At 37.8% G+C, this 21,883-nt stretch overlaps 1 long non-coding RNA gene across 2 annotated transcripts; it reads left to right on the top strand.

Moving 5' to 3' along the window:
- Positions 1-358: 358 nt before the first annotated feature.
- On the top strand, positions 359-21,415 carry LOC132225057 (uncharacterized). 2 transcript variants are annotated; one of them, XR_009450788.1, is made up of 7 exons: positions 359-1,105; positions 1,705-8,064; positions 9,472-9,561; positions 10,738-10,872; positions 12,745-12,953; positions 13,425-13,556; positions 14,439-21,415. It is a non-coding gene; the product is annotated as an uncharacterized LOC132225057 (long non-coding RNA). The 2 variants fall into 2 exon arrangements; XR_009450787.1 differs by lacking the exon at positions 359-1,105 and having other exon boundaries at positions 1,573-8,064.
- The last annotated feature ends 468 nt before the right edge of the window (positions 21,416-21,883 follow it).

A 21,883-nucleotide genomic window follows, 5' to 3' on the forward strand; every position in this document is an offset into this window, starting at 1 on the left:
GGCAGTTAATTTGCTTAAATGCCACAGCTGTCCTTATGTCACTATGGAACCCACCCATCCTCACTCTGCATTAAAACAGAGTTCTTGGTAGTTAATGTGCTTAAATTTAAATGCCAGTACTGTGCTTATGTCACTATAGAACTAGTGTATCCTCACTTTGCATTAAAGTAGAGGGTCATTATGCCACTGCTGTGCTTGTGTTAAGGTGGAACCCACTCACCCTCACTTTGCATTAAAACAGGGTCCTTGGGGCAGTTAATGTTCTTAAATTGCAGTGCCATCCTTATGCTACTATAGAACCTATTCTCGCTTTGACTTGGATTTAAAACCGAGTCCTTGGAGCAATTAATGTGCTAAATGCACTACTGCCTTTTTGTGTGGAACCCACTCATCCTCACTTTGTATTAAAACAGGGGGTTTTGGGAGCAGTTAATGTGCATAAATGCCACTACTGTCCTTATGTCACTATGGAACCCATACTCACTTTGATTTAGATTTAAAACAGAGTTCTTGGTTATTGTGTTTAAATTTAAATGCCAGTACTGTGCTTATGTCAGTAGAGAACCCATGTATCCTCACTTTGCATTAAAGTAGAGGGTCCTTACGCCACCTCTGTCCTTATGTTAAGGTGGAACCCACCCATCCTCACTTTGTATTAAAACAGTCTCTGGGGCAGTTAATGTGTTTAAAGCCACAGCTGTCCTTAGGTTAATATAGAACCCACTCATCCTAACTTTGCATTAAAGCAAAGGGTTCTTGGTACAGTTAATATGCTTAAATGCAACCACTGTGCTGTGTCACTATAGGACCCAACTATCCTCACTTTGCATTAAAGCAGAGGGTCTTTGGGGCAGTTGATGTACTTAAATGCAACTACTATGCTTATATCACTCTAGAACCCATAGCCTCACTTTGCATTAAAACAGGGTCCTTGAGGCAGTTAATGTGTTTAAATGCCACAGCTGTCCTTAGGTAAATATGGAACCCACCCATCCTCACTCTGCATTAAAACGGGGTCCTTGGGGCAGTTAATGTGCTTGAATTGCACTGCCATCCTTATGTTACTATAGAACCTATTCTTACTTTGATTTTTATTTAAAACTGAGTCTTTGGGGCAGTTAATGTGCTTAAATGCACTACTGCCTTTTGTGTGGAACCCACCCATCCTCACATTGCATTAAAACAATGGGTTTTGGGAGCAGTTAATGTGCATAAATGCCACTACTGTCCTTATGTCACTATGGAACCCATACTCACTTTGATTTTGATTTAAAACAGAGTTCTTGGTAGTTAATGTGCTTAAATTTAAATGCCAGTACTGTGCTTATGTCACTATAGAACTCTTGTATCCTCACTTTGCATTAAAGTAGAGGGTCATTATGCCACTGCTGTCCTTGTGTTAAGGTGGAACCCACTCATCCTCACTTTGCATTAAAACAGAGCATCTTTGGGGCAGTTGATGTACTTCAATGCAACTACTGTGCTTATGTCACTCTAGAACCCATAGCCTCACTTTGCATTGAAACAGGGTCCTTGGGGCAGTTAATTTGCTTAAATGCACTACTGCCTTTTGTGTGGAACCCACCCATCCTCACTTTGCATTAAAACAGAGGTTCCTTGGTACAGTTAATATGCTTAAATGCCACTACTGTCCTTATCTTACTTTCGCAGCCCACCCATCCTCGCTTTGAATTAAAACAGAAGTTTCTTGGGGCAGTTAAAGTGCTTAAATGCAACCACACTGCTGTGTCACTATAGGACCCATCTATCCTCACTTTGCATTAAAGCAGAGGGTCTTTGGGGCAGTTGATGTACTTAAATGCAACTACAGTGCTTATATCACTCTAGAACCCATAGCCTCACTTTGCATTAAAACACGGTCCTTGAGGCAGTTAATGTGTTTAAATGCCATAGCTGTCCTTAGGTTAATATGGAACCCACCCATCCTCACTCTGCATTAAAACAGGGTCCTTGGGGCAGTTAATGTTCTTAAATTGCAGTGCCATCCTTATGCTACTATAGAACCTATTCTTACTTTGATTTTTATTTAAAACTGAGTCTTTGGGGCAGTTAATGTGCTTAAATGCACTACTGCCTTTTGTGTGGAACCCACCCATCCTCACATTGCATTAAAACAGGGTCCTTGAGGCAGTTAATGTTCTTAAATTGCAGTGCCATCCTTATGCTACTATAGAACCTATTCTCGCTTTGACTTGGATTTAAAACCGAGTCCTTGGGGCAATTAATGTGCTAAATGCACTACTGCCTTTTTGTGTGGAACCCACTCATCCTCACTTTGCATTAAAACAAGGGGTTTTGGGAGCAGTTAATGTGTATAAATGCCACTACTGTCCTCATGTCACTATGGAACCCATACTCACTTTGATTTTGGTTTAAAACAGAGTTCTTGGTAATTATTGTGCTTAAATTTAAATGCCAGTACTGTGCTTATGTCAGTAGAGAATCCATGTATCCTGACTTTGCATTAAAGTAGAGGGTTCTTACTCCACCTCTGTTCTTATGTTAAGGTGGAACCCACCCATCCTCACTTTATATTAAAACAGTCTCTGGGGAAGTTAATCTGTTTAAAGCCACAGCTGTCCTTAGGTTAATATAGAACCCACTCATCCTCACTTTGCATTAAAGCAGAGGGTCTTTGGGGCAGTTGATGTACTTAAATGCCACTAGTTTCCTTATGTCACTCATAGAACCCATAATTACTTTGATTTAAAACGGAGTCCTTGGACAGTTAATGTGCTTCAATGCCCCTACTGCCCTTAAGTTAAGGTGGAACCCATTCATCCTAACTGCATTAAAGCAGAAGGTCTTTGGGGAAGTTAATGTGTTTAAATTATGCCACTACTGCCTTTTAGTGTGAAACCCACCCATCTTCACTTTGCATTAAAACAATCTTTGGGGCATGTAATGTGCTTAAATGCCAGCACTGTCTTTGTCTTACTTTGCAACTCACCCATCCTCTCTATGAATTAAAACAGGGTTTTAAGGGGGGAAAAAACAGAGGGTCCTTGGGGCAGTTAGTGTGCTTAAATGCCACTATGGAACCCATCTATCCTCACTTTGTATTAAAACTGAAGGACCTTGAAACTGTTACTCTGGTAACTTTTATCCTCCCATTCCTCTGCTTTGCCTGAGAGTAGATATGTTATTGAAATGTGCTTATTTGGTTGCTGTGGCACCTTCTTTTTGTCTCTTTCCATTTCCTCCCACTCCCTTTGCAGTATAGCAGAGGGTACTTAGGCCTGTTAATGGGCTTAAGTATAGGATTCCCATGCACTCCTAGGCAGTTTGCATTTACTGGATATATATTTGGTTCTGTGAAGTTGCCTAATTGCAGCAGTGGTCCTTTTTGTCTAGGTTCCCAATCCACCTCTTCCCAATCCACCTCGTAGCCCTTTTACAATACCTGGATGGGCATTTGGCACTGTCAGTGTGCTCAATTGAAGTTGTGGTCCCTTCTGTAATTCCAGGATCACATCCTGCCTTTTCCCTTTTCATTACCTAGGAGCGTTTGGGGACTGTTAAAAGCCCTTGGGGCTACTGTCCCTTCTACTTGTCTAAGATCCCATCCCTCCCTCCCCCATCTCACTTGGCATTACAACAGTGACTGTTGTGCTTAATGTGCTTAAAGGCAGCTATAGTCCCTTTCCTTAGTCTGGGATCCATCCAGGCCCTTAAACATCTTTTGCATTACCATAGAAAGTACTTGGGACTGTAAGTGTGGTTAAATGCAATTGCGGTCCCTTTTGTTAGTTTAGGAACATGACTTTTCAGTTTCTTTATATCATCTGGAAGTCATTGTAGATAAAGTTCTAATTGTAGCTGTGGTCCCTTTTGTCAATCTAAGATTCCTTTTTCTCCTGCTTCATTTGCATTACAACATAGGGTTCTTGGAACTATGAAGGGGCATCTTGTCCTGTCACATATATTAAATTTTACAAAAGAGGATCTGAACACCAAAACCCCTTCTTTTGTACTGTTAATGTGGAATATTGATTTTATCCTCTCTCCTCTGCAGTAGATATAGGCCTCACTCATTTTCCTTATATTCAGCAGTGGATGCCCTTTACTAAGGACCTTTGTACTTAATACTTAAAAGTGAGTCATAGTAGTTGACCACAATTATGTCTTTTATGAAAGTGGTTGACCCTCTTCATTTTACAAGAAGGTGTATTAATTACCTGTTACTTGCCTTATGTTAGAATAGCATCCCATTTCATTGCCCCATTTATATTATGCAAGGGCTTCTGACTAGCCAAGATTCACTCTCCTGGACTGTTAATGTGCATACTTACATTTGCTCCTGTACCTGTACACCAGGTAATGCCACTCCCCCATCATATTTATACTCTAGCAGGAGGTGCCTACTACTAAAGACCTTACACATTTATGCAGTTAATGTACACAACTTTTATCTTGTACACACTCTCAGTAGTCCATAACTGTGCCTTTTCAACATCTTGCACTTATGGAAGCAGAGGTTACTGACCTTAAAGCCCTCTCTTGGGACTATGGATATGTTTAATTAGTTGTCCATAATCTTTCGAATTAAGATGGGTTCCTGACTCTTCACACCCTCTTTGCTTTACTGTGTGGGGTACTGTCCACTTAAGGCCCCTTTCTCAAACTGTTAATGTGTATAATAATTACATTAGAATCCTTCCTCTGATTTCAATCTCTTTAAAATACCAGAGGGATTCTGACTCTGAAGGACCCATTTCTTAGCTCGTTAATGTGAATGTGCTTGTCTGGGTTTCTGTGTACTAGACAATGACACCTCCTCTCCCTATTCCCTTTCAGCATTGAGTGCCCTCTGCACAAGACTGTTAACACTTGGACAGTCAAGGTGTGAAATTATAGTTGATTACAGCCTTACACCTGGGACATTAATGTGTGTAATTTCACATGGCTCATCTCATTTGAATAAGATCCTATATCCTCTCAGACCCTTATTATAGTATAGCAAGGGTACTGATCACATGAAAAGGTATCTTTTCATGGCTTATTGTGCATAATTGCATTTCTACATGTTCTTGTACACCAGATAAGGACACCCCTCTCCTTATTCCCTTAGCCTTTTAACAAGGAGTGCCAACTACTTTAAGATTTTTATATTGGTACAAGGTTTTAATTAACTATACCATATCCCTTGGACATTAATGTACATAATTTCAACTTGGTTCATCCTACCCTATTGCTCTCCGTTGACAGTATACCATAGTTGCTGAACCCTAAATCCCCTTTACTTGGCCTATTAATGTGCTTAATTGCATTTGTCTGGGTTCTTGTTCACTAGACTAGGACACTGACACACAACATACCCCCAACCTCCTTTGCCTTCTAGTAGGTAGCGCCTACTATGGAGACCTTTGCATTTGGACAGTTAATGTGCAGAATTGCTGTTTTCCATATCCCTATCACTTCCAGGACTATTGTACCTCCTTTGCACTATTGCAGGGGATACTATTTTTTTCTCCAAGGCCCCTTCTAGTGGACTGGTACTATACATATTGAAATTGTCTGTTGTCTTTATTAGTAGACACCCCCCCCCTCCCGCCCCGCCAACTTCCCTTTGCAATACAGCAGAATGCTGATCAACCAAAGCCCTCATTGGACCTTTAATATCTGCAGTTACATTTTCTCCTGTTCTCTGCACTAGATAAGCACATCACCTACCTCCTTAGCATTTGCATCAGACAGTGCCCACTACTCAAAAGATTTGTTCACTTGGAAGTTTCATGTGCACAAATGTAATTTTGTAAGTAAATCTTATATCAGAATGACTGTACCCTCCTTGCTTTAGAGCAAGGAGATGCTATTCAACGGGCCCCTCCCTCCTTTTCACTTTAATGTGCATAATTGCAATTGTCCTTGCTTCTGTTTGGAGTAGGATTGCATCTCCTCATTCCCCCCTTTGTATTAGGGGCATATTAACTATGAATGAGCTCTTCTATTGAGATTATTAATGTGCATAATTAATTGTATTTGTCTGTGGGCCTATGCAGTAGGAAAGGTGCTGTGCTCAATGCCCTTACCACTGCCTTTGAATTACTGCTGACCTCAGCTCTCGAACATTTATCCAAAATTCTAATTATTATACAGGACCCCATGCTTTCTTTGTATACATCATGTATGACCCCTTCTGTTGGAATAGGATACCATTCCATTATATCCCCTATGCATTACTGCGGGGGCTGCTGACCACACAAAACTTCTGCAAATGTTAATAGACACAATGGCAATTAGCAATGGGTTTGTCCTCCCTGATCTTATTAGGCAAGCACTCCCAGCCCCAATTTCTCATGGCATCATAAAGTGTAAACATTGCAGTATGCCCTTAACTTGTCCTTCAAAGAGCAACCCATACTCCCACTCCTTTTGCAATGCTCCAGGGCTTACATTTCCAAGTAGTCATGGTCCTACCCTTATCTTCCCTCTCCCTACCTCTTGCCTGTCCTTGGACCCTTCTGTGGACCATTAATAATCACAATTTCAGTTGTCCATGTATCCAGCCATTAGATAATATTGTGATCCCTCCTGCCCCTGCCCCTGCCCCTGCCCTGCCCCACCCCGCCCCACCTCATCCGCCCATTTGAATTGCTGGTGGGGAATGTTGATTGGGCAAGGCCCTTTCACTTGGGCTTAAATGTTAACAATCCCAGATGTCATTGGTTTACCCAGTTTATATTGCTGTGGTGCTTCAGTTGCACTTTACGTGGTCCTGCCCATCTGACATGGACCCTCCATTTCCCTTTTTGCATTGCTTTTCAGTAATGCTGACTACCCAAAGGCCCTTCTGTGTTTTTACTCAACACAGTACTGATTGTCCCATTTTCCAACCCATCAGCTCAAGACATCCCTACCACTTTGATGTTGTATTTGTTTGTGCAGTGTTGTTTACCAAAAGCAGGCTTGAGCTAGGTGGATGGGCCTTCATTCCTTTTCTTGCATTTGTTAATAATCTGAATTCCAATTATTGTCCTATTCTTGGGACAGGAGTTATCTCTGCCCACCTCTGTTACTGCTTTACTGGGCAAAATGCTCAAGGCAAGGCAAGCCCAAGGAGCTGGATTGCCACCCTTTACATTCTGGATTTTTAACACATATATATATATATATATATATCAGTTGAAAGTTGTCTACCCAGGAAGGAAGGTTAACACTATCTCTGCATTTTTCCTTCCGAAGCAGGTTTCCTGGCTGAGAATCTCTCCTCTTTGTATATTGCTATTCTACAGAGTCAATTGCCAGGATACAAACAAAAGTTATCGCTATTTTTTATTAAGAAAGACATCTGGATTGCAAGGTGGAATTGATAAACTGGGCATTAAACTTTTGAAGTTAAAAACCCATTTATACCATGTACCTGATGACCAGTGTCTCTCATTTTACTAAGGGTGGTGGGTCTGTGGATAGACCACTGTGACTCTTGCTGTACTAAAGGAGTTCGAGAATGGAACTCTTAAGACCGGTATCTTTGAGCTCTACCACCATTCTAAAACCATGCCATTTGGGTTTTACCACCATTCTCTTTTAGAAAAACTACCTAAATTTCCTAATCCTTAAATTTCTTCATCTGGAACACCAAGCAGCCCCTACTTATTTCAAGAAGATAATAACTGTAAAAGGATGAAATGAGACAACATATACTGAGGTGCTTTTGAAAACCAAAGTTAACCTTATTTGATTAATTTATTACATAATGAGGACTTAAAAATGATGGGACCTGTTTCCCTGTTTTATATCAAAAGAATAGTAAGCTAAGATCTAGCCATTCTTCCGGATATAAACTTGTTTGACAGTGCGCTGCCTGGTAAAAATGATTAGCCTAGCCTCTACTGTACAGGTTTTGGTGGCAGAGAAGTATTTAATAAAGAACTACTGAAGCAAATAACTAATCATCACAACAGCAGTTCTTTGTAATCACTGAAAAAGAATACTATTCCTCTAAGAAGGATGTCAAAAGGTCATCCCAGGTCAGGGTGCAGTTTATACTTCTAGCTCCTTGGACAGCTGTAAGAAGAGTCTCTGGCTCTTTAGAATTCTGTAAGTACTATTTTGTAGTTACTAAGTAATCTTTCCCCTGTTCTGTTTTCTCTTAGATACTACCCAGAGGTTTCCTGTTAAGTCTCTTTACCAATTCTCGCCTCATCTGCAAATGTAGTCTCACCATATGAGTGAACCAACAGAATTATAAGAATTAATATTGTGTACCTGGTCCTATGCTAGGTTACACCTAAGTGAGGGTTAGAAATAATATAGTTCTATATATATATAATCTCATCCCATAGATGGTAGTATTGTTGAGCTAATATAAGCACACTTGAAATAATTTTAGGAAATGATAATCAAGTGCTGTCTTGTATGAATTATGTTAAGCTTTTGTAAAAGGAGCTCACCAGGATTTGAAGTTGACAGGGTAAATTTAAAGAAGAAGTTGGGTTTACTTCTTCTCTTTGGTTCAGGATATGATTAATATTGCAGCCATCTGGGTAGTCCAGTTGGTTTATTTAATGCCATTTGGTTTTTACTTCCTTTGGAGGCATGGAAATTGATTAAAAAGATAAGGCTTAGTCATTGTGTTTGGCTACATGCCAAATTGTTGATTGTTAAATCTCATAAGTTTGAGCTTTTCAAGGTTCGGGAATTGGGGATATAAATATGATATATTGGCTCTTTGTACCTTTTTATTCTATCTCTGCCCCAGAACAGATGAGAGTAGCAATGATGCCTTTTTAGTTTGGCAAGAGGGCAATGGAGAAGCATAACTTTTATAAGAAAGCCATGACCTTGCCTACTGTATGATGAAGTTAATATTCCTTCTTCCTCTTTGACTTTTTTCAACAGGTACCTTGATAAGCAAAAAAGCTTAGCCTCCCTGATATAAAACAAACAAACATGCAGCTGAAAAATATTAACATCAACTTTGAAACATTTTTTGTTCATATCAGTATATCCTAGCAAGAACAAGAAGAATCATAATGTGCTGGGCTTCTCTTACTGCCCATTTTAATTCATACTCATATTTCCTCACAGCTAAATGCCTAAAGACATTATTTGTCTCACTGACTGGGAGTAATATACAAATATTCCTGAGCCTTTTTAGAAGCATGGTCTGTGCCATTGTTTCTCAAACTGAAGTTCCACAGGAACAAAATTCTTTGAGATAATAAAGAACATGTGTTTTGAGGAACACTGACTTAACTAAGTTATTTGAAATGTAAACATGGTTTCCTAGTTCAATATATCTTTGTGAAAGATATATGTATATATGTAATGTTTTATATGATTTATGTAGTGGGGGATCCATGAGGTCCACAAACCTCCAGTGTTATTATCACCCCAATATGAGAAACACTGGTCTATGCTTATGATATTTTTTATTGCTACTAATCAAATGATCATTCCCTGTTAATGTATAACTATAACTATTTATTGGAATTTGTTTTAAAGGGATGAATTCTGAGCCAGTTCTGAACCCCTACTTAGGAATGATGGGTCAATTGTAGGTGGATTGAAGTCTGCACTAGAAAGCATCCAAAGGTGAATTTTGAAGTTGTTTTTCAATTCACATTGCTTGAAATAAAATCTCTAGTAGCTGTAAAAACAGGTATTCTGGCCCTATCCAGTTTATCTCAGTGGATAAAGCATCAGCGCTTGGACTAAGGGGGTCTCGGGTTTGATTCTGGTCAAAGGCATGTACCTTGGCTGCAGGCTCAATCCCTGGACTGCAAATGGCAGTTGGGGTGCATGAAGGAGGCAACCAATCTATGTGTCTCCCACATTGATCTGGAGAGACCAGAAAAGTTGTTTCCTTTTAGGTATTTTAACTAGACAATATAAATGGATTTGGGCTTGGATTCATTTTAAAAGTTCTTCGGGGAAAAATTGTTTCCGGATGGAGTGTCTATTTACCATTATTAATGGGGTTTCAGGAGGGAGCATAGTAAATATGTATAATGTATAACTGGACACCTGTATTTGGGGATGAAGTATCTAATCTTAATGTTAAATAAGGATGGGAAAGGATTTTCAAAAAGATTTTGAAGCTTGTTCTGTTCATATTGAGAACATAGTTTATATTCTGTTCATCATAGAGTACCAGTTTGGATTTACTGGACATTTTATCTAGAGAATATAGAGCTGAGTAAGTGATCTTTCACTTACTATTAGAATTTGTTTGATGTTGACAGAAAGTTCCTTATAAATATATGGCAATTCCTGATTAGAAATCTGGAAGTCGTATCTGATTCTTTCCACACCATACCACACTATGCAAAGTACTTTCAAGATTGCAAACCTGGCTTATACCTGCCCCGGTGAGCTCCTATCTTATAGTAAAGACAGCTAACTAAATATTAAAAATAGTCAAGGCAATTGTACCTCCAAGCAATAGTAGCAGTTTCTCTGTTACATTGCATCTTGAAGTATTTTCAGCAAGAGCATGACCTTTAAGCCACAAATTTAGTCACCCACAGGTGGGTATTGGTTTGACCCATATTTTCATTTAGTTCTTTTTTTTACACTTGCCTAACCTTCAGTGATACTACCAGAGCTTGCCATTAATAGGACCTTAGGGGGACTGTACAGGAGAGACAGGACACACTTATATCTAATGATTCAGGTTCATGCTTCCTAGGTTTTTTTCTATGTTGTTGAGACTTTCTCAACCGTTTTTGGTATCCTATCCTACTGAGGCCTTATTTTTTTTTTTTCAAGGACATTCTGGATAGGTGAGACCTGAGGACTACAAGAAACTCTAAGAAGCTCCATATTCAGTACATCTTTTCTTTTGAGAATCTGGACAAGCTACAACTAATTGAAGGATGGCTTGCAGACCACCTGAAGAAAAAGGTAGTTTGAGAAGTTTGTTGTGGTTATTCTGTCTTTGGCTTTAAGGACTTTAACTTCCTGCAAGAGCTCCTTTTGAAAACAGAATAGGAGCCAGTTTCAAATCCTACAGATTATATATATATATATATATATATATATATATATATATATATATATATATATACACATTTTTACTTTACAGAATGAATTTGGCGTATTATTTCATTTGCCCTTCAGAAGTAGGCTCCAGTGAGGTTTATAACAGCAAGCATACTTGGTCCCCATTTTATAAATAAAGAATTAGAGATGCAAAGCAATAAATTGCTTCATTTAAAATCTCATAGCTACTTAGGAGAGAGAGAACAATCCTATGCCTTCTGATGAACAGGCCTCAAAAATTATTTCTACTTTCCTTTGGCAGATGGTACTAAGTGCTAAGGATTTATTAATGAGTAGTACCAACGTGATCTGTCATAGCCCTATTTTGGCAGGCCTAATTTCATTGTCCCTCTCATTCCCTTATTATTTTAAGAAATTGAGGGGTTATTACTTGAAATTACTAAAAGGTAGAATAAGAGACTCAAGGTCCTGTGTTAAGCTTATTTACCAGATTCCTAGCCTTCTCCACCTTGTTTTTCCTTTTGTGTAATTTCCTTAGTTGTCATAACAACTAAAAATATATATTGATTTCAGAGAGGAAAGGAGAGGGAGAGAGAAATAGAACATCAATGATGAGAATCATTGATTGGTTGCCTCCTGTATGCCCCCTACTGAGGATTGAGCCCTCAACTTGGGCATATGCCCTGATCAGGAATCAAACCGTGACCTCCTGGTTGATTGGTTGACACTCAACCACTGAGCGACACCAGCACAACTGACGTTTTATATCACTGTAATGATTATTGGTTTCTCTGAATATCCTGAGACTCTGGTGGTGTCCCATCTAGTAAGCTGTTCAAGAAATGTCCCGTGTAGATTGAGTAGAAAACAATTGTTTCCATTGGTAGTGCTCCAGCATCTGACTAAAATGAATTAAAAGAGAGGAATCCTGCCCAAACGGCATGGCTCAGTGGTTGAGTATCGATCTATATTGATTTCAGAGAGGAAGGGAGAGGGAGAGAGAGATAGAAACATCAACGATGAAAGAGAATCATTGATTGACTGCCTCCTTCATATCCCCTACTGGGGATTGAGCCAACAACCAGGAATGTGCCCTTCACTGGGATCGAACCTGGGACCTTCAGTTTGCAGATTGATGCTCTATCCACTGAGTCAAACTGGCTAGGGCTAAAACTATATTTTAAAAGAGAAGAATTCTACAAAACTAGGTGAGAGAGACACTTTGTGGTAAATTGTTCAGTTATTAAAAGAGTGCTTTATAAAAGAAGCCTGAGGGAATATGAAGAAGAGTTCTTATAGAACTCATAGGATCAGACAATATTGGAGCTTTTCTAAGTAGCTTGATAGCTCTTTTGGTTGAGAAAGCTTTATCTGTTCCTTCTATTTTCAACCCCTTGATTTTTTTGTCCTTTCACTTTATTTTATGGTGAGAACACTAGAACATTAATAATCCACAATACAGAAGACTGCTCATTAGTAGAGACTGGAGAATAAAGTACAGTATGGGAATTTTGGTAATAATTCACCTCTAAATTCCTCTTTGTGATGAGGTGATATTCAAGGGAAAAGCTGGAATGAGTAGTAGAAGCATTTGCTTTTCTCTAGGCTGGTAGCTAGAATATAAAGCTCTCCACAGTTCTTAATCTCCACCCCTCAATTCACATGGAAAAAAAGGGTAAACATCACTTAATCTAATTATTAGTTGTTCTTTGAGACAGACTTTCCCAGTATACTGCATTTCAGTAATTTATTTTTCTTTTATCTCTTCTCCAGACCTTCCTTAGAAGAATAGGCTTGTTGCTTTGCAGTGTTAGTGACCGATTCCCTTTGACGATCCCTAGGTGGAGATGGGGCATGAGGATCCTCCAGGGGAATAGCTCACTACCACTGGGCAACAACCCTAGGCCAGGAGGTTCTACCAAGATTTTTTCCTGGGCCCAGATAGGAAGGTGAAGTCGCAAGACATCCTCCACACATCAGAGGTGGGTAAACTGTTCCTAAAAGCACAATAAGGATACTGTCTTTAACGTTTCAGTATACATTGCATTTAGATTTCCACTGAAATTATTTTGATCATTATGAACTGTGTCTGCTTTGGTAAAAATAGCTTCCTAACTCACCTGGGAAGCAACTGTGTATGAGATGGGTGAAAATGGTGATGTGAGACAGGCTGATTGATTAGGTGGCTGCAGGTTGGGGGATGGTCCAAGTGTAGTAAGTCCTGATTGTAAAGGACAAGACATTTTCCTGTTTATGGCATAGTTTCCCATTCTATGAGGAAGTTGTATTAGTTTTACCTCTAAGGACCTAAACTTTATACATTTCTAAGCTCTGTAGAGATAGTTTCTATAACTCATAATTTGAATCTTCCCATAACTCTAGTGAGTACTCAGTTAATACTTCTTTATGCATATATACAGTTTCCTTTGTTATTTCCCCCCTCTTTTTTGTAGCTCCTGATTGTTCCCTTTATATCTACCAAATCGTTCATCCTCTGAAAAGCAATCCAGAGAGCAAGAAATTTGAACACAACAAAGGAAGATCAACATGCCTGGCACTCTAGCATTTTAGAATAGCAGAATAAAGTAAGTTGTTGGTGTTGTAATCATGTGAGGACCTGTTTGGAGCTAATAGCTGTTTGTCAGAGGTTTTTGTGCAATGGGCTATGGTGGTTTTTGTGCAGGAGGGGCCTGAATGTGAGATGGGATAATGACCAGTAACCTGCAAAGGCATACCCCAGAGATACTACAATTTGGTTTCAGACAACCACAATACAGCAATAAAATGAGTTGTTAGCTTGTTGCTGGTAGAGGATGTTGTAAAAAAATGCAACATCTGTGAAGCACTGTAAAGCCAAGTGCAATAAAATGAGGTAAGTTATGCCTGTATTGCCAACTGGGTTCATTGAAGCAACTTAATGATTAACTAGTCTATACCAGTTGTGTTAAGGTTAGTCTCACCTTATCTGTTCTTTATCTTTACTGCATAAATTCTTTGCCACTCTTAGAGGCCTAAACATATAGAAACTTAAAACAAAATTTTTTTGTTTTGTTGCTGAAAGGGTGGCCCCTTTTCTTATATCTTGTGAGAGAATGTATTTGCAGTAGTGTTAAAGGAAAAGCAAGTGTTATAATTGTGATGGATGGGAAAATCAAGTTAGTTTTCTAAAGGGGTAGGAAAGGATGAAGACAAAAAAATGAAGGCATTGACTAGGACCTCTTAATGGCCCTTTATATTAATATTCACTCATCTGTGGCATCTCATTTGGCTTTTGGAATTTCTTATAAACAGTTGTAGTAGAATATTAAAAAGGCACACATTCTGTGTTTAAATCCTCTGCCACTCATGTTGTTGTTATTATAATTGTTAATAGTGATATAAGTAGTATTGGTACTAATCATAGCTTATTGTAGTTATTAATGTTCTTTTTTTGTTTTCTTTTGTTCTCTTTGTGATGTTTCTCATAGTTGTTGTGCCCCTCACTATATCTTGTCTCTTCTACTTCTAAAAGTCTGCCTTGCCTTTTCTCTTTCACTCATAAGTGTGTATTTCTTTGCTTATCTATTTTTTCCTTGAATGTCTTTGGTCTTTGTTCTCTCAAGTTTCTTACCCAATTCCATGATCCTCTTGCTTGTTTCTTCTCTGTGTATCTTTGTCTCGTTTTCTTTTTTGTTCATAAGAGTTATTTGTGCCTTGTCTTAGATGGCTCTGTTTTTTCATTTTGTTACTAATTGTCTTTGTTTTCCTAGCTCTTGCTCTTCTTTCACTGTTCTTCCCATTGTGTCTCTGAGTCTCATGCTTTTTGCTCATTCCTTGTCTTGTCCACCTCTTTTTTTCCTCTTTGTGAACTCTTGATTGTTCATCATTCTCTCCCATTTTGTTTGACATTTTACCTTTTTCTGATTCTGGCCTCCTTTCTGCTGTTTCTACTCTTCATCTTGGGTTTCTCTCTTCTACATGTCCTTTCTGCCTCTCTTGGGCCATTTTCTTTCCTTTTTCCTGCTCTATGTGCCTCAGTGTCTCTTTGCTCTTTGTGTCTTTCCATTTCACCTTTCTTCTCTCTGTTCTCTTGTTCTTTTGCTTTTTCCCTCTATCCACCTTTGGGTACTTCAGCCTCTTCTTGAGTCTGTGTCTTCCCCTTTGATTTCTTGCAATCCTCTCTCCATGCATATTTTTTTGTATATGTGTATGTGTACATCCATGTGTGCATGTTTGTGACAAAGGGGTTTCCTAACCCCTTCCTAATAGGTGCAGAGTATCTACTATCAAAATAAGCATTGCAGAGCTGTTCCTTATGCCAGGCCGTCCTGTGAGATAAATCCAAAACTAGTAGAAGGCCCAAAGATCCAAAGACCTAAGATGTACAGAAGGTGGAAGGCCCATAATGGATATAATTACCAACACAGAAGACAGAATTGAGACCTGTGGACTAAAGTATAAAACCTGTGTCCCAAGATAGATGGAAACTTCAGCCTTGAGACCATCAGAAGCTCTAGAGCCATTATGTACATAAAGAAGGTGGCCCTTGTCGGATAACTGAGTTGGATGCAAGTCTTGTGTCTTGAGTTAGACAAAAGGCTGAAGACCCAGGATGAAAGAACCAAGCCTATGAGTGGGGATACATGGAAAGCCTGATACCTGAGTCACAAGACCTGAGATAAAAAAAACTTAGCTTGAAGACTTAAGACCCAAGGATATGAGGTGTTACACACACATAAAGACCCAGGAGTCAAGCATCTCTATGTGGACTTGAAAGCCCAAGAGAGACTGATATCTTAAGACTAAATTAAGCTGGAGTTCCATGACCCTAAATCTAGGAAGGCTGGAAACCCCAAGACCAGAGGAAGTCCCAATATGAGGACCCTAAACCTCTATTCTGCTATCCTCCCTACCCTTGGATATTTTCGGCTCTTCCTTTCCAGTTTTTATATCTCCATTTAAGCCCACTAATTTTGCGATATCCTTTTTGATGTTGTTATTATCTTGAGATTGGCAATATTATGCCTGGGCCAGTGTAAGGTTCTTTTTATTATAGTTTTGAGTCATTTATTAAGTTTTAGGTATTTTTTTAAACTTTATTTTTTTCACCTCCACTCGTTTGAGAGAGACATATCAATGAAATTGTATTTCAGTCCTCCCTTTTCCTCAGAAGCTCTAAGCTGATGAGAAAAGGAAAGTGTCAGGCTATGTAGAGAAAATGTGAAGAGATGCCTCAGGCCAATGTGAACATTTAGATAGAAAATACACAGATGTGCCAGCCTGCTGAGAAGGATCAGCCAGTAACATGATTTCTTTGAGCTTGAGTGAACAGGATTCCTGGGGTTTGGGATTCCTAGTGATGGTTAGAAAAAAGAATGAGCAGTCCTGGAACAGAGTGATGTCCCAAGGAGACAGCCTGAACTCCCTGCTCATAGTAGTGGCCTAATAATTTGGTAGACTACACCAACCCTGCCCTAGGCTTTAATATCATCCTCTGGGCTTAAAGATGACAGAATTTGGAAGTAATTAGGTTTAAATCTCCTTTTTCTCCCCCTTATCATGAGGAAAGATAATTTAAATAACAGATATATATGAAAATAAGGTGTTTTCATTAATAGTGTATTGCCAGCTATGCACAGCTAATATGTATTATAAGTACACTGTCAGTTTTGAAGCATTTTGTACATCAGGGATCATCACACTCTTTCTGTAAAGGGGAAAAGGTAAATATTTTAGTCTTTGCAGGCCTATGGTCTCTACATTTCACTTCCCCCTACCGCCAGTCCTTTAAAAAGGAAAACTATTCTTACCATGTTAACCAAGTAGATTTGGTCTGTGGGCCATAGTTACCCCTGATGTAAATGCTGAATAATATTAATTTCCTTGTGTGAGCCTGTCCCTGTTCTAGGCACTAAGGACTCAATGATTATCATCACATCCAGGTGACCTAAATAAAATGTGTGAATATGCTTTTAAACTATGAAAGTGCTTAAAGACGTATTAAGTTTCAGAGCTGATAAATATTGATTACATATCAACAGTATGTAATACTATGTAGATATTAGGAATTAAGTGATTAATCAATGAAAATTTCATATATTTGTAGCCGTGTTGCTGCTGCTTTGGTGATTTTGAGTAAATACAGTATTCCAAGTAGCAGAAAAGAAAACACATAGAAACTGCTTTTAAACTGTAAAATATACAAGGGATTAAGCTATTTTGATGACTTACAATGGGCCAGATAACTTGCTAAACACTACGGATAACAGAAAGAAACAATCTCAATATAGAATTAAAATTTTCAGATAAGAAATGCATTTTAAAGTGGTTTGTAAACTAAAGCACTAAATATCAATGAGCTAAATGTTATGAATGAATGAATGAATGAATGAATATTAACTACCTTTTATGTGACAACTATTGTTTTGGGTTCTGTGAAATCTAAGGTAAAACTCCCAAGTAATAAGAGGGAGGTTTATATTGTGCATTATTTATATGTAAGGAAATTAGATAATGCTTATTTTAATCAATCAAGACTTTACTGATAATATCAAGTTATTATTACCAGTATATTTTCCCAGATAACAGGAAAATGTAATGAATGAGACTGAGCTTTCTAAACTATAAAGTGCTATATAAATATGACATTAGGTATTTTCTCTGTGGATAAAATTTTTCGTGAGATAAACATTCTTTATAAAATTCACCCACTATGAGAGTGGTAGTATAAATAGTTATGCAAACTTGAGGGTTTGAATACTTGTTAAATGAAAGCAGATCAGTTGCCTACTATGTGAACTCACTGTTACAGGCACTAAAGAGATACACACATTTATAATTTTATTGTGCCTACAATTGAGAATAAGGCAATACATATGTTAGTATTTTGTGAACTCTAAAGCACCATATAAATGTCACTATTAATTTTTCTCACTTGGTGCAAAGTACTATAAAAAGTTGGAAATATTTAAAGTATTAACTATTGAACAATCTGAATATAATATGTAAAAGATTAAATTTATGATGAATGCAAGACTGGGTAATAATTGTCTACTATGCCAGTCTTTTTGCTAGGCACCAAGGACCTGAAGATAAAACATCTTTATTGTGTCCTTGATAGCCGAACATAATGCCTGAAGTCAATTTATAAGTCTTGAACTGCCATACATATGTAAGCAATATCTGTTTTATGAATATTTATTTTTTACTCTCATCCCCAGAGATAACAACTAGTGATGCAAAAATTCATCACCCTTATTATTGAATCTGTAACAGAGGTCTATGTGTAAATTTAGAAAACCTAGTGTTCTATATAGATATAAGGAATTAACTGTTGGCTTAATGAATGATGAATGATTACTTTTATGAGGCTTAAAACTACATATGCCCTAGTATATAAATACGATTTTATCCTCATGGGATGCTTATAGAAGGAAATAATGTAATAGGTGTGAGCTCCAGACTAAAAAGTACTTAACTACTGCTAGGCTTATTTAACGATAAAAACATTGAGAAAATAGAACTGTGCAAAACAGTATGCTAAATGCTGAGCTACATGGAAAGATACAATCCAGACCAAAAAGCTCCTTGCTCCCTCGCCTAATTAAAGAGATGGAAATTTTTTTTTTTTTTTTAAAAAAGCAAGCTGCTCTTGTTCTCCATCAGTTTTTTAAATGCTGAATGCTAAACATGGAGGTGAATTAGCTCCACCTTGGCCTGGCTTAAAGATATTTAAGAAGTAAAAATAAATGGCTCAGCAGTGCTTTTAGATTTCATTTGATAAGCACAGCATATTTTGTGTGCAATAAATCATTCTAGGTCCTGAGCATAAGAGCAGTGAAATGGGCCTAGTCTAAAGGTCTTTAGATTGAACACAGATCATAGCTGCAACTATGAAAATATCTTTGATTTTTTAGTAAATATTTGAGTGCCTATTTTCTGGGAAGTATTATGCTCATTTAATGAGTCAAGTAGGTATGGCTCAGAAATCCCATTGACTCGCCTTGGAGATTAAAGAAAAAAAAGTCATGGCCCTTTTAATATATTTTCCCTAGTTCTGGATAGTCTCAACTTCACATGCTCAGTGACCTAAATTGAAGCCAGAAGACTGTTAAAAGGGCTCAGGATTTGTCCTTTAATTCATTAATTTAAGTTTCTGCTTCTATTATAGTTTAAGATAAGAATTAAGATGAAACAACTGGTTTTAAGAATATTTGCTCATTGGCCTAGCTTAGAATCAGGAAGCCACTTGAGCAATAAAAATGATTTTATCTATAAACATTTATTCACTCTGAATAAAGTGCTGAGAGAATTAAGAGATTCCAAAGACCAAACTGCACTTTCATGTCCTCTAGCTTATGGTTGAAACACCCAGAATAAATTTTATCACTGCAGGTCTTTCATTGAGCAGCTGTGATATTAAGACACTGAGAAGGAATGATTAAATAGATCACCTTCTCTTTGACATGTTTTGTAGAATGGGAATGAGAGCTTCCTACTTATTCATTCATACAAACATTGAAGATGATGCTAAAAGAAATAGCATTTTATCTTGGAGATGCAATAAAAAACAAGGAATGGGATAAAACATTAAACAGAAGTGTCTATTTGCAATGTGCTAATTTCTAAGCAAAACAAAAAGATCTTAACTAATAGACACTTGTTTTTAACTAGCTTAGAGACTAGAATATAAAAAGTTACTGTTCATTCACTTTTTTTCATTTATTCATTCATTCTACAAGTATATTTGAGTGCCTATTTTATATAAAGTTAGGTTCTCACTTGGCCCAAGAGACATGAAAAATGTATGCTTTCCCAGAGAAATTTTAAAAACTTTGCTTTTGGGTCGTTTTCGTTAGGGGTTGACTTAGCCCCTGAGTAACATTGTGTGGTTTAATTCCTACTCCATATTTCTCCTATCACTCTGGCCACTACAATAAGCAGGGTTTTCCACTGAGATAGCTCCTTAAGTTCCAGGAATCCTCTTTATAATAGACACTTCCTTTTCCTAGCTCATGAAAAATGATTGTTTACTGTTGAATAGAAGAAGGGATGACAACTAATTCCCAAACCACAGTGTCAGTCATACCAGCCTTGGGGAGCCATGCATACTAAGCCACAATTGGTTTTGAAACATTTAACAGTTTTGTCTATTTTCAATTCTTTATCCTTTACATTCTGACAAATATACACTGCCTAACTAGATCTGAGGAACAATCCCCAGATAGTACATAGCAAGACTGAAGATGGAGACATGATTTCTCTTTAACAACAGATTTTGACTTAAACTTTAGAAATCGCCTCTCAGTATCAAAACTGGGTCACAAAAGGACTTATATATGGTAGAATATGGTCAGTGAATGAAAGTGGCTTAACAATTTATCATGCTTAAATTTTAAGAGTAATAAAAATGAGAAATAATTGGCAAAAATTTGAGGGAAAAATACAAAAAATAAATAAATAAATAACCCAAACCTCTAAATCCAGGCCCCACTGGGCTTTGACCTTTTCTATTTTTAAATCACTCACAGAGGGTGGGATAGGAGGAAGAGTGAAAGAAAAGGTCAAACCTGTTTCTAAGGGCAGCCTGCCTTTTTTTGGATTGGTCTTATGAACTCCGGGTCCAACTTGAGGATTGCTTTGTCCTCATTCATTTCTTTGGCTGAATGATGATATTATCAATTAAGCCTTGGGTTACATAATTATGTGATTTATCAATTAAATCAATTTAGCCTCCATCATAAAGTAGTGTTAAATCATTAAATCTAAAGGCAAATTTCACTGTAAAGGAAGAGGACTTCATAGTTCACTGTAATTTATGATACTTTAAAAGCATATATACTTGAGTTTACATGGCAAGCCATTTATAACATGCATAAATGGAGAAGAAAATGTGGAGGTAGCACATTTGAGAATTTGGGATGATTTTTCTGATTTTTGCTTTGTACATTTTAATTTTGACATCAGATACATCTGTAATGTTTGACTTTTAATATGTGGTATCAGCTGGACTCAGTAACACTCTTTTCTTCAGTTGGGGGTGGATTTTCATATTTGGAAAGTGCAAAGAAGAAAGTAGCTACAAGCCTGCCTTTTGTGGTTTCTGACATCCTGAGACTACCACTACTGATAAAACAAGAATAAGAGAACATGCTACCATCATCTGTTTTTTTGTGGCATAAATAAAGTAGTAAACAAATCCATTTTTATAAGAATGTACTTATCTCCACCCTTCAACCTCAAAGGGAATATATGCCAAAATGCTCCATTAAATGAAAGAAATCCTTTGACTTGTGTACAGATGTGAAATGCAGAATCTCAGCCTTGGGTGGTTTGAAGATTGACAAATCCTGCTCAGCAAAGGTGACATCAAAAAGCAATCTAAAGCCATCACATAACAACTGAGATAAATTGGGGAGTATTTTTTCTAATGTCAAATAAAAGCTAATGTTTTGAAAACTTTGTATTTTGATGTGACAAGTTCTGCCTCATTGTCTCTTCACACATTATTTCCTTTTGTTTTTCCTTTTACTACTTTGGGTGATTAAATTTTTTGTGGTCTTATAATCAGACAAACAATGGGTCCATGCTGCCTGTCTACTCAAGCCAATGAAGCAGAGACAGGGTTGAAACATAATGAGCATTTAGTCCAAAACTGCTGGCACCAACAGTACGGAGAGCAGCAGCTGAGCCACAGAAATCTGCTCTGCAGCTCACCATAAGTCAGTGGCTTATTGGCAAAAGCACAAATGAAAAGTAGGCAAAAGGGCAGTTTACAGATGCAAAAGGACTAGGGGTCTTCAAAGGGCTTAGTGATATGCAAGGGCTGGGGTTACATGGGCAAATAGCCAAAGGGAGTGCCAAATGGACAATTAACAGGTAAGCAGGTTTGCAAAGGACTGCAAGTATGCCAAAAGGGCTGGGGATCTTCAAA

Source organism: Myotis daubentonii, chromosome X (assembly GCF_963259705.1).
Source record: "Myotis daubentonii chromosome X, mMyoDau2.1, whole genome shotgun sequence".
Classification (NCBI taxonomy): Eukaryota; Metazoa; Chordata; class Mammalia; order Chiroptera; family Vespertilionidae; genus Myotis; species Myotis daubentonii.